The sequence below is a fragment of the Bombina bombina genome, chromosome 4 (assembly GCF_027579735.1).
Source record: "Bombina bombina isolate aBomBom1 chromosome 4, aBomBom1.pri, whole genome shotgun sequence".
Classification (NCBI taxonomy): Eukaryota; Metazoa; Chordata; class Amphibia; order Anura; family Bombinatoridae; genus Bombina; species Bombina bombina.
In genome coordinates, this window is record NC_069502.1 from 899,357,646 (window position 1) to 899,372,348 (window position 14,703).

Sequence of the window (14,703 nt, forward strand, 5' to 3'; positions counted from 1 at the left end):
GCCCGAAGCTGCAGAGTGTTGTGCAGCAGAGCTGGGCCGGCCGGATACTCCCCCCTCACCTGTGGAGAGTACCCGGCTAGGCCTCTTCCTGGCCCCTGGAACGCGTCCCACCGCTTCCTGTTCCGGCCGCCCCACAGCCGCGCCGCCGGAAGTGACGTCACATGCAGCCTGAGGCTGACCGGAAGTAGGCGCGGCAGACGCAAGGCCGCAACCGGAGCCCGCAGTGGAAGTAGCGGGCTCCGACTGAGCCACCAATGTAGTAATCGTGGGGGTAAGAGGGTAACGGCCCGCAGGCCCCACAATAGCGGCACTCTGCGCCACCAATGTGGCATCCGGGCTGGGCCTGGGAGGCCCGGCCGGATGATGGGTCACGATAGGACCAGGCCCATGTGAGGAACTAGGCCCTGCCATATAAGGGGCGCTAGGCCCCGGCGTTAAAAGGGGCATTATTGGTGGATCGTGAGGGGCGCTAGGCCCCGCTTCAACCCTAGCTACAACCGGAGGCAAAACGGCGGCCGTGAGGGCCCTAAACATGCCCACCACTGCCGCTGCCGCCGCCGCCTCTTGAGACATCCCGGAGGCTGTTAGAGCCCCCAGGCCTGCCTCTAGTGCCAAATCCAGATTTGAGGGGCCTATACTCCCTGCATCCGCCTGTCCTGCAACCATAGCAGTAACAGGCCTGGCGGATGCAGTCTCAGGGGATGGTGAACTTGCTACAGCATCACTGGGTGTAATAACTGAAGATACAGGCCTTATCTATGGCACCACATACTCATCATTTTCCTCTATTCCAGCAGCACTCCTCAAGGATCTCCTAGGGGACTCCCTGAAGCGAAGGGGCACCGCAGCACTTCTCTTAGACCTAGACATCTTTTGAAGGATGGTACAGAAACTTTCCTCTTGAAAATCCCAGGTGGAAGAGGCCAGATTGTTCCAGAACTTCCCTTATATGTGGTAAGCCTAAGACCTCCCCTCACTTTGCAACATTGTTGCTACTACTACACTGCACTGGGATTTTCACTAGCCTGTCAGCTCATCCCTTAACTCCATTACAGGAGACTCTGCTACCTTTCATTCCCCAAATGCTTTCCATTTTATTGGATGCATCACTAAAGTATTTACATTTTTATGCAATGTATGTGTTTGTGCATATACATTTAGTATAAATTTAGTATAAATTTAATGTGTGTGTTTGTATGCATGTGAGCTTGAGTACGAATGTGGGTGTATGTTTTTTGTGTATATATGCATGCTTGAGTGTGTGCACATTTGTGTTTGTGTGCTTAAGTGAATGTGTTTGTATAGTTGGGTATGTTTGTTTATGTGTGCATGAGTGTGTATGAGTGTGTGTATTTGAGTCTGCATGTATGTGTGTGCATAGATGTGTATGCATTTTTGTGAATGTGTGCTTGAGTGTGTATGCATGTTTGTATTTGAGTATGCATATATTTGTATGTGTGTATAGTTGTGTATGTGTGTTTGTGTATGTGTGCTTGAGTATGCATGCATGTATGTGTGTGTGTGTTTGATTATGCATGATTTCTTGTATGTGTGCTTGAGTGTGCATGTGTTTCAGTGTGTTTGTGTATTTGAGTATTCATGCAATTGTGTGTTTCTGTGTATGGATACTTGTGTGTCTATATGTATGCTTGAGTGTGCATGTGCTTCCGTATGTGTACTTGAGTATTTTGTGTATGTGTACTCGAGTGTGTATGCATGTGCGGATGTGTGCTTGAGTGCGTGCTTGTGTGTATGTGTGCTTACGTGTGTATATGCTTCAATGTGTGTGTAAGTGTGTGTGTATGCAAGTGTCAATTAAATGGGAAAGAAGAGGGAAACAGTGTTTTGTGGGGTAAGATATCAAACGTGATTCCTGCAAATGAAAATAGGAATTCTTTCCTGCATTTAAATAGAGAATAAGGTCCACAAGGGGAAGTCTCTGAGGAATTAATTCAGCCCTTAGGATAACACTTCCCCATGATTACATTAGGTTTTAGCTTAACCCCTTAAGGACAAGGCCTTTTTTCAATTTCTTTCCCTCAAGGACCAGAGCTATTTTTACATTTCTGCTGTGTTTGTGCTTAGCTGTAATTTTCCTCTTACCCATTTACTGTACCCACACATATTATATACCGTTTTTCTCACTATTAAATAGACTTTCTATAAATACCATTATTTTCATCATATCTTATAATTTACCATAATTTTTTTAATAAAATATAATGAAAAAATGGAAAAAACACACTTTTTCTAACTTTGACCGCCAAAATCTGTTGCACATCTACAACCACCAAAAAACACCCATGCTAAATAGTTTCTAAATTTTGTCCTGAGTTTAGAAATACCCAATGTTTACATGTTCTTTGCTTTTTTTGCAAGTTATATGGCAATAAATACAAGTAGCACTATTTCCAAAACCATTTTTTTCCCAAAAATTAGCTATAGTTACATTGGAACACTGATATCTGTCAGGAATCCCTGAATATCCTTTGACATGTGTATATTTTTTTTAGTAGACAACCCAAAGTATTGATCTAGGCCCATTTTAGTACATTTCATGCCCCGATTTCACCGCCAAATGCAATCAAACAAAAAAAAAGTTCACTTTTTCACAAACTTTTAAAAAAACTTTAGGTTTCTCACTGAAATTATTTACAAACAACTTGTGCAATTATGGCACATATGGTTGTAAATGCTTCTCTGGGATCCCCTTTGTTCAGATATAGCAGACATTTATGGCTGTGGCATTACTTTTTGGTAATTAGAAGGCCGCTAAATTCTGCTGCGCACCACACTTGTATTAGGCCTAACAGTGAAGGGGTTAATTAGGTAGCTTGACAAAGGCTCACAGAGAGCCGACACGCGTTGATCAAACACCCGAGCTCCAAAGAATACAGATTAAAAAAACAAACTATTGGAAAATTTGTCTGTTTGTTTCTATCTGACGAAAGACAATTGAAAGTGTTTCCCTGGCTGCTCCCATAACCACAAATACTACTTAACACTATAAGGAAAGAAACAACTGTATGGAGAAACTGCGGTAGGAGCTTAAAGCACCGGATTCAAACAGTGCGCGCACTACACAACCTTAAAGCTGATTGGTGAGTAACAGCTCCTGGTAGCCAAACACTCAACAGCTTGTGACCAAGTGAACTGCTGAGAAGCAATATTTGAAAATTGAGTGAGGAACTCTCTATTATCAGGAGACAACAGGTATTGTAAACCTTATTTTTCAACTAAGAGGCTTGGACTCTGCATGTAATATTTATCTTTGCAAAAAGGAATTTATTAATATATCCGTTAAACGTACTTTTAACAAAGGAACTGCACAGATACTGAGAGTGTTAAATCTGTGGATATGGAAATTTGGCCTTGATATAAGACACAGAAAGTCAAAAAACTTTTGGGCAAAGTGCATATGATTGAATACACTATAAAAAGTGCTTAGTGTAATCATCAAATTTAATAACTTTTTTTTTTTTTTTTTTTGGCTTCATTCTGTTTTTCTTTTTTTTTCTTCCTTTTTTTTTTTTGGCTTCATTCTCTGTTTTTTACACGGAACATTTAAAGACAAAATATATGCTTGCTTATTGAAATTGTTTGAGATAACTTGTATCAATTGAGTGATTTGTATCAACTGAGCAACTTATATTAACCAACGGCTAGATTTGGAGTTTTGTCGGTAACGACCCGAAAAGCTAACGCCGGATTTTTTCTGGCCGCACCATAAAAATAACTCTGGTATTGAGAGTCCACATAAAGGCTGCGTTAGGCTCCAAAAAAGGAGCGTAGAGCATTTTTAAAGCAGCTTCAACTCTCGATACCAGAGTTGCTTACGCAAGCGGCCAGCCTCAAAAACGTGCTCGTGCACGATTCCCCCATAGGAAACAATGGGGCTGTTTGAGCTGAAAAAAACCCTAACACCTGCAAAAAAGCCGCGTTCAGCTCCTAATGCTGCCCCATTGTTTGCTATGGGGAAACACTTCCTACGTCTGCACCTAACACTCTAAAATGTACCCCGAGTCTAAACACCCCTAACCTTACACTTATTAACCCCTATTCTGCCGCCCCCGCTATCGCTGACCCCTGCATATTTTTTTTAACCCCTAATCTGCCGCTCCGTAAACCGCCGCTACTTACATTATCCCTATGTACCCCTAATCTGCTGCCCCTAACACCGCCGACCCCTATATTATATTTATTAACCCCTAATCTGCTCCCCACAACGTCACCTCCACCTGCCTACACTTATTAACCCCTAATCTGCCGACCGGACCTGAGCGCTACTATAATAAAGTTATTAACCCCTAATCCGCCTCACTAACCCTATAATAAATAGTATTAACCCCTAATCTGCCCTCCCTAACATCGCCGACACCTAACTTCAATTATTAAACCCTAATCTGCCGACCGGAGCTCACCGCTATTCTAATAAATGGATTAACCCCTAAAGCTAAGTCTAACCCTAACACTAACACCCCCCTAAATTAAATATAATTTTAATCTAACGAAATTAATTAACTCTTATTAAATAAATTATTCCTATTTAAAGCTAAATACTTACCTGTAAAATAAATCCTAATATAGCTACAATATAAATTATAATTACATTGTAGCTATTTTAGGATTAATATTTATTTTACAGGTAACTTTGTATTTATTTTAACCAGGTACAATAGCTATTAAATAGTTAAGAACTATTTAATAGTTACCTAGTTAAAATAATTACAACATTACATTTACAATTAAACCTAACACTATACTAACATTAAATTAATTAAATAAAATACCTACAATTACCTACAATTAAACCTAACACTACACTATCAATAAATTAATTAAATACAATATCTACAAATAACTACAATGAAATAAACTAACTAAAGTACAAAAAATAAAAAAGAACTAAGTTACAAAAAATAAAAAAATATCTACAAACATAAGAAAAATATTACAACAATTTTAAACTAATTACACCTACTCTAAGCCCCCTAATAAAATAACAAAGACCCCCAAAATAAAAAAAAGCCCTACCCTATTCTAAATTACTAAAGTTCAAAGCTCTTTTACCTTACCAGCCCTGAACAGGGCCCTTTGCGGGGCATGCCCCAAGAAGTTCAGCTCTTTTGCCTGTAAAAAAAACATACAATACCCCCCCCCGACATTACAACCCACCACCCACATACCCCTAATCTAACCCGAACCCCCCTTAAATAAACCTAACACTAAGCCCCTGAAGATCTTCCTACCTTATCTTCACCATACCAGGTTCACCGATCCGTCCTGAAGAGCTCCTCCGATGTCCTGATCCAAGCCCAAGCGGGGGGCTGATGAGGTCCATGATCCGGCTGAAGTCTTCATCCAAGCGGGAGCTGAAGAGGTCCATGATCCGGATGAAGTCTTCATCCAAGCGGGAGCTGAAGAGGTCCATGATCCGGATGAAGTCTTCTATCAACGGCATCTTCAATCTTCTTTCTTCGGGAGCCATCATCTTCCATCCGACGTGGAACATCCTCTTCTACCGACGCCTACTAGCCGAATGAAGGTTCCTTTAAGGGACGTCATCCAAGATGGCGTCCCTCGAATTCCGATTGGCTGATAGGATTCTATCAGCCAATCGGAATTAAGGTAGGAATATTCTGATTGGCTGATGGAATCAGCCAATCAGAATCAAGTTCAATCCGATTGGCTGATCCAATCAGCCAATCAGATTGAGCTCGCATTCTATTGGCTGTTCCGATCAGCCAATAGAATGCGAGCTCAATCTGATTGGCTGATTGGATCAGCCAATCGGATTAAACTTGATTCTGATTGGCTGATTCCATCAGCCAATCAGAATATTCCTACCTTAATTCCGATTGGCTGATAGAATCCTATCAGCCAATCGGAATTCGAGGGACGCCATCTTGGATGACGTCCCTTAAAGGAACCGTCATTCTTCAGTTGGACGTCGCCGGAAGAAGATAGGTCCGCGTTGGAGGTCTTCAGGATGGAGCCGGTCGTCATCGGATGAAGATAGAAGATGCCGCTTGGATCAAGATGGTTGCCGGTCCGGATCGCCTCTTCTTCCCGGATAGGATGAAGACTTTGGAGCCTCTTCTGGACCTCTTCAGCCACCGGATGATGGATCCCCAGCCCCCGCTTGGGTTGGATGAAGATTTTGGAGCCAGGACGGATCGGTGATACCTGGTGAGGTGAAGACAAGGTAGGATGATCTTCAGGGGCTTAGTGTTAGGTTTATTTAAGGGGGGTTTGGGTTAGATTAGGGGTATGTGGGTGGTGGGTTGTAATGTTGGGGGGGGTATTGTATGTTTTTTTTTACAGGCAAAAGAGCTGAACTTCTTGGGGCATGCCCCGCAAAGGGCCCTGTTCAGGGCTGGTAAGGTAAAAGAGCTTTGAACTTTAGTATTTAGAATAGTGTAGGGCATTTTTTATTTTGGGGGTCTTTGTTATTTTATTAGGGGGCTTAGAGTAGGTGTAATTAGTTTAAAATTGTTGTAATATTTTTCTTATGTTTGTAAATATTTTTTTATTTTTTGTAACTTAGTTCTTTTTTATTTTTTGTACTTTAGTTAGTTTATTTCATTGTAGTTATTTGTAGATATTGTATTTAATTAATGTATTGATAGTGTAGTGTTAGGTTTAATTGTAGGTAATTATAGGTATTTTATTTAATTAATTTAATGATAGTATAGTGTTAGGTTTAATTGTAACTTAGGTTAGGATTTATTTTACAGGTAATTTTGTAATTATTTTAAATAGGTAGCTATTAAATAGTTCTTAACTATTTAATAGCTATTGTACCTGGTTAAAATAATTACAAAGTTGCCTGTAAAATAAATATTAATCCTAAAATAGCTACAATGTAATTCTAATTTATATTGTAGCTATATTAGGATTTATTTTACAGGTAAGTATTTAGCTTTAAATAGGAATAATTTATTTAATAAGAGTTAATTTATTTCGTTAGATTAAAATTATATTTAATTTAGGGGGGTGTTAGTGTTAGGGTTAGATTTAGCTTTAGGGTTAATCCATTTATTAGAATAGCGGTGAGCTCCGGTCGGCAGATTAGGGTTTAATAATTGAAGTTAGGTGTCGGCGATGTTAGGGAGGGCAGATTACGGGTTAATACTATTTATTATAGGGTTAGTGAGGCGGATTAGGGGTTAATAACTTTATTATAGTAGCGCTCAGGTCCGCTCAGCAGAATAGGGGTTAATAAGTGTAGGCAGGTGGAGGCGACGTTGAGGGGGGCAGATTAGGGGTTAATAAATATAATATAGGGGTCGGCGGTGTTAGGGGCAGCAGATTAGGGGTACATAGCTATAATGTAGGTGGCGGCGCTTTGCTGTCGGCAGATTAGGGGTTAATTATTGTAGGTAGCTGGCGGCGACGTTGTGGGGGGCAGATTAGGGGTTAATAAATATAATACAGGGGTCGGCGGTGTTAGGGGCAGCAGATTAGGGGTACATAAGGATAACATAGGTGGCGGTCGGCAGATTAGGGGTTAAAAAAATTTAATCGAGTTGCGGCGATGTGGGGGGGCCTCAGTTTAGGGGTACATAGGTAGTTTATGGGTGTTAGTGTACTTTAGAGTACAGTAGTTAAGAGCTTTATGAACCGGCGTTAGCCCAAAAAGCTCTTAAATACTGACTTTTTTCTGCGGCTGGAGTTTTGTCGTTAGATTTCTAACGCTCACTTCAGACACGACTCTAAATACCGGAGTTAGAAAAATCCCATTGAAAAGATAGGATACGCAACTGACGTAATAGGATCTGCGGTATGGAAAAGTCGCGGCTGAAAAGTGAGCGTTAGACCCTTTTTTGAGTGACTCCAAATACCGGAGTTAGCCTAAAACCAGCGTTAGGAGCCTCTAACGCTGGTTTTCACAGCTAACGCCAATCTCCAAATCTAGGCCTTAGTTATTTTGGTACCCTTTGCTGAAAAGGATACATAGGTAGGCTCAGGAGCTGAGAGCTAGCTGCCGATTGGTGGCAGCACATAAAAGTCTATTGTTATTGGCTTTCCCACGTACCATAACACTGCTCGAGTAATAAATATTAACCATCCACTTGTATAAGCAGATCAAAAGGCAAAAGGTATTGAAGCAAAATATACTGTGAGCCAACCGTGTTAAATCACCCATAAAGGGATATGGACAGACAGCATGTGATCGTAAACGACTTTCAAATTTACTTCCATTATCAAATTTGCTTCATTCTCTTGGTATCCTTAGTTTAAAAGCATAACTAGATAGGCTCTGAAGCAGTAATGCATTACTGGGAGCTAACTGCTTTGGCTGCACATAAATGCCTCTTTTCATTGGTTTACTACATGTGTTCTGCTAGATCCCAGCAGGACCTTGTTGCTTCTTCAACAACGGATACCAAGAGATTGAAGCACATTTTATAGTAGAAGTAAGCTGAAAAGTTGTTTTAAAGCACATGCTCTATCTGAATCATGAAAGAAACAATGTAGCGTTCCCGTCTGTTTAAAAACAGAAGAATTGCACCATTGAGAAATACATAATAAAAAGACAATGCAATAGCACTTTGATTTAGCCATTTCCTAATAAACAAAATGCATATACGTTTATACTGTGCACTGTTGCACATGCTCAGTTAGAGCTACTGCCTCAGAAAGTGTCTATAGAAAAAGATTGTGCACATTTTGGAAATACATTTTAAAGTTGAATCATGGGAATTGAATTGTGAGGTTAGTGTTCCATACTGCATCCATTTTAGGTCCACTTATAACCTAGACCACTGTTTTTTAAACCTGCCCTTAGCCATCCCTAACAGGCCTTATTGTGAGGATATCTGAACTAGAACACAAGTGAAATAATCATCTGATTAGTAAACATGGTTATTTTACCTGCTCTCATCCAAAGGTAATCCTGAAAATCTGGCCTGTTAGGGAGGACTGCGAACAGGTTTGAAAACCAGCGATCTAGACCATAGAGATCCAGAATGATAAGTGCAAAAATGCCAAGCTCTAATGAGCTGACATTAAAATAAAATGACATTGTAAACCCGCCTAAAACAGTATTATTTTTATTTTTAATCAGGTAAGGTAATCAATTCTGCATGACCTTTTATAGTCACAAATGTTTTCATAGGATAATTCCTGTAAACCTAATATAATATCTTAACTGTAAAGCTAGGTCTGATGCGAATATGGTAATAGAATGATCTGTTTTCCTCTGGAATGCCAAAATGATTAGCTTACCTGATCCTTGCCAGCTACACTGAAAATCAAAATAAATCAAAAAGCATTTTGTTACTTTCTTAAGTCCGCAAACTAGATTACGAGTGGCGCTCTATCATTTTCACGCAAGCGATATTGGGGTTTTGTGGCAATTTGCGCACAAGTTAAATTACGCGCGTATTACAAGTTGAAAATAAATGTGAATGCTTGTTACTTTCTTAAGTCCGCAAACTAGATTACGAGTGGCGCTCTATCATTTTCACGCAAGCGATATTGGGGTTTTGTGGCAATTTGCGCACAAGTTAAATTACGCGCGTATTACAAGTTGAAAATAAATGTGAATGCTTGAGTGCAATCACAATTTACACTAGAATGATTACTGCAACTTCAGTGCTCTGGTTAAAGGGACAGTAAGGTCAAAATTAGGCATTCATGATTCCGACAGATCACACAATTTTAAACAACTTTCCAATTTACTTCTATTATTTAATTTGCTTCCTTCTCTTGTTATGCTTTGTTGAAGGGTTTATCTAGGTAAGCTCAAGAGCAGTAAAGTACCTGGGTGCTAGCTGCTGATTGGTGGCTGCATATAAATGCCTATTGTCAATGGTTCACCCCATGGCCTCTAGTTATCAAGTTGTCTACTTACCTGCATTCGCCGGCCCCAATACGCTCGCCTAAGCTCACCTAACATCGCGGCCGCGGACCTGAATAAGTTCGCCAAATTTATCAAGAAAGCTGTCAAAAATCTGCGCACCAAGTATGGTGCGATGAGCAGAGGACTGTTGTTAACTAACAGTCATCGATCTCGCTGCTCATCGGCTTATTCCCAGCTTTCTTGCTAGCCTGTCACTAAGCACCCACACTATACTATACTGTTTTACCCCCTAAACCGCCGCTCCCGGAGCCCCCACACCTAAATAAGCTTATTAACCCCTAAACCGCCGCTCCTGGACCCTGCCGCAACTATAATAAATATATTGAACCACCCCTCCTGGACCCCGCCGCTACTTACATTATACCTATTAACCCCTAATCTGCCGCCCCCTATACCGCCGCCACCTACATACAGTTATTAACCCCCATCCTGCCGATCCCGGACCCCGGGATTTAATGATAGTGTAGTGTTAGGTGTAATTGTAACTTAGGTTAGGATTTATTTTACAGGTAATTTTGTATTTATTTTAGCTAGGTAGCTATTAAATAGTTAATAACTATTTAATAGCTTTTGTACCTAGTTAAAATAAATACAAACTTGCCTGTGAAATAAAAATAAACCCTAAGCTAACTACAATGTAACTATTAGTTATATTGTAGCTATCTTAGAGTTTATTTTATAGGTAAGTATTTAGTTTTAAATAGGATTAATTTATTTAATTATAGGAATATTTATTTAGATTAAATTAAATAATATTTAAGTTAGGGGGGTGTTAGGGTTAGACTTAGGTTTAGTTGTTAATTCATTTAATATAGTGGCGGCAGTGTAGGGGGGGTAGATTAGGGGTTAATCAATGTACTGTAGGTGGCAGCGGTGTAGGGGGGGCAGATTAGGGGTTAATAAATGTAATGTAGGTGGCGGAGGGCTCCGGGTGTGGCTGTTTAGGGGTTAAACAATTAATTTATTTGCGGCTTGGTCCGGGATCGGCAGTATAGGGGTTAATAACTTTATGTAGGTGGCGGCGGTATAGGGGGCGGAAGATTAGGGGTTAATAGGTATAATGTAGGTGGCGGCGGGGTCCGGGAGCGGCGGTTTAGGGGTTAAATATTTTATTTAGTTGCGGTGGGGTCGGGGAGAGGTGGTTTAGGGGTTAATAAGTATAAAGTAGGTGGTGGTGGTGTAGGGGGGACAGATTAGGGGTGTTTAGACTCGGGGTACATGTTAGGGTGTTAGGTGCAGAGACTTCCCATAGAAATCAATGGGATATCGGGCAGCAGCGAACATGAGCTCTCGTTGCTGTCAGACTCCCATTGTTTCCTATGGCATCCGCCACCTCCAGGGCGGCGGATTGAACACCAGGTACGCTGGGCCGGAATAGTGGCGAGCGTATTTGGTTGCTCTTTGATAACTTCCAAAAGTAGTCAGATTGTGCCGAACTTGCGTTCGGAACATCTGGAGTGACATAACCATCGATCTGTGTCGGACTGAGTCCGGCGGATCGTATGTTACGTCACTAGATTCTACTTTTGCCGGTCTGTAGGGCTTGATAACTATGGCGAATCAGCCTTGCCACAAATACGCTGCGGAATTCCAGCGTATTTGCGGTTGACGGCTTGATAACTAGAGGCCCATGTGTTCAGTTAGCAAACAGAAGTGCATTGCTGATCCTTCAACAAATTATACCATGAGAATGAAGCAAATTTGATAATAGAAGTAAACTGGGTAAATTTAGGGTTTTATGTTCCTTTAACTGTTACGAGAGTCAAAAATGGATCAACAAACACATCAAAAATACATTTAAAAGTGCAGTTAAACTCATAATAACACTATATAATAAAAAATATTTTTTTTAAAAATGCAATAAAAAGTTATTTGTTTAAAGATATGATATTTCAGGTGTTAGAAAAAAAAAAAAAAAAAAGCCAAAAGTGCTTTAACATAGGGATCCATACGAACACATGTATAAATATATGAATGTATATAAATATGAATGTATGTAAATATATATATTCATATATTCTTATACATATGTATTTAAATAAATATATATATATATATATTTACAGACATATATATACACATATAAATAAATATATAAATATGTATAGAAATACATACACAAATCTCATTGAAATCCTGCGCTTGTGTTTGCTTGAGCTGGAGCTGTTGTTATGTTTTTCTTCAAAAAGAGGCTCCATTAAAGACTATGGTGGAAAGCACTCAAGGGGCAAATTTACACACCACTCATAAGCCCTAAATGTTTTAGTTTGTTCTAACCAAATAATTTTTTAATGGCAATAGGTATTTTTAAGTATTCATTTGTTTTATTCATTATTCAAGAATGCTTACTTCCAATTAAACATAATTAATATTTGTAATAGAACTAAAAAGATTCAGGTTTTATTTATGTATTTATTTTTCAAATATGTTAGTGTGTTTTTTATATCACACACATAAGACATAATATGGTTATTGATTTTGCTAAATAATGCATTTACAGAGTTGGTAATCACTCATTTGTGTATTAGCTTGCATTAAACAAAATTATAGTGTTTTCTTCATAGCATATGTATTCTTACTTGATATAATTAGTGGGTATTATTAACATAACATAATATATTGGCAACACTAAGGAAATGTACTTATTTAAAGGAACTGTTCAAATTGTTTAATGTGTTTATTAGAGACAATGTTGTCAGTTGTAGAAACCTCTATGTTAACCCCTTAACGACACATGTACAGGGTACACAATACAAAAACTGGTCTTTAAAGATCAATGACGTACCCTGTACGTCGTCAGGGATTTCAAGCGGCTGCAAGCGATCCTGATCACTTCCAGCCGCTTTCAAGGTATTGCTGTGATGCCTCGATATTGAGGCTTCACTGCAATACCTTTTTTTGCACACCGATGTAGAGAGAGACACTTGTTGGTGGGTTGGAGCCATTGCAGGGTGGCGGGTGGGTGGCCCATCACTGGGGAACTTCCGTTCTGGCCAGCAGTTGTGACTGTCGGGTGCACACGGGAGTGCGCGCGGGAGGTGAGGGGTGGGCGCGCACACCTGCGATCTAGCCATATTAAAAAATAAGAAGTGGTGGGAGAGAGTGCAGGGAGAGGGTGGTGGGTGGCAGAGGAGGGGGGGATACTTTTCAAAAGGGATCTGGGAGGGGGAGGGTATGGAGGGGGGCAACTACACTACAGAAAAAGAAGGTTTTAGATTTAAAAAGCCACATTTGTTTGCAAAATCAGACAAAATAGACAGTACCCAAAATGGTGGCAAATTGTGGGGGGAGGGTTAGTGAGCTGTTTGGGGGGGGGTGAGGGAGGTTGGGGGCTAAGGGGGCATCCTTTACAGCACAATATATTTTTTTTAATTAATAAATTAAAAAAGACCTTTTTATTTTAGTACTGGCAGACTTTCTGCCAGTACTTAAGATGGTGGGGACAATTGTGGGGTGGGGGAGGAAAGAGATCTGTTTGGGAGGGATCAGGGGGTGGGATGTGCCAGGTGGGAGGCTGATCTCTACACTAAAGTTAAAATAAACCCTTCAAGCTCCCTACAAGCTGCCTAATTAACCCTGTCACTGATGGGCATAATAAGAGTGTGCTATATATATGTCTGCTATTTCTGAACAAAGGGGATCCCAGAAAAGCATTTACAACAATTTGTGCCATAATTGTACAAGCTGGTAATAAATAATTTCAGTGAGAAACCCAAAGTAAGTGAAAAAGTTAACAATTTTTTTTTTTTATTTGATCAAATTTGGCGATGAAATGGTGGCTTTAAATATATCAAAATGGGCCTAGATCAATACTTTGGGTTGTCTACTACACTACCCTAAAGCTACAATTAACCCTACAAGCTACCTAATTAAGTTAACATACGGCTAGATTTAGAGTTCTGCGGCCAAAGGGGTGCGTTAGCTACGCGTGCTTTTTTCTGGCCGCACCTTTAAAATAACTCTGGTATTGAGAGTCCACAGAATGGCTGCGTTAGGCTCCAAAAAAGGAGCGTACAGCATATTTAACGCCACTGCAACTCTCGATACCAGAGTTGCTTACGGACGCGGCCAGCTTCAAAAACGTGCTCGTGCACGATTCCCCCATAGAAAACAATGGGGCAGTTTGAGCTGAAAAAAAACCTAACACCTGCAAAAAAGCTGCGTTCAGCTCCTAACGCAGCCCCATTGTTTGCTATGGGGAAACACTTCCTACGTCTGCACCTAACACTCTAACATGTACCCCGAGTCTAAACACCCCTAACCTTACACTTATTAACCCCTATTCTGCCGCCCCTGCTATCGCTGACCCCTGCATATTATTATTAACCCCTAATCTGCCGCTCCGTAAACCGCCGCTACTTACATTATCCCTATGTACCCCTAATCTACTGCCCCTAACACCGCCGACCCGTATATTATATTTATTAACCCCTAATCTGCCCCCCACAACGTCGCCTCCACCTGCCTACACTTATTAACCCCTAATCTGCCGACCGGACCGCACCGCTATTATAATAAAGTTATTAACCCCTAATCCGCCTCACTAAGCCTATAATAAATAGTATTAACCCCTAATCTGCCCTCCCTAACATCGCCGACACCTAACTTCAAACATTAACCCTTAATCTGCCGACTAGAGCTCACCGCTATTCTAATAAATGTATTAACCCCTAAAGCTAAGTCTAACCCTAACACTAACACCCCCCTAAGTTAAATATAATTTACATCTAACAAAATTAATGAACTCTTATTAAATAAATTATTCCTATTTAAAGCTAAATACTTACCTGTAAAATAAACCCTAATATAGCTACAATATAAATTATAATTATATT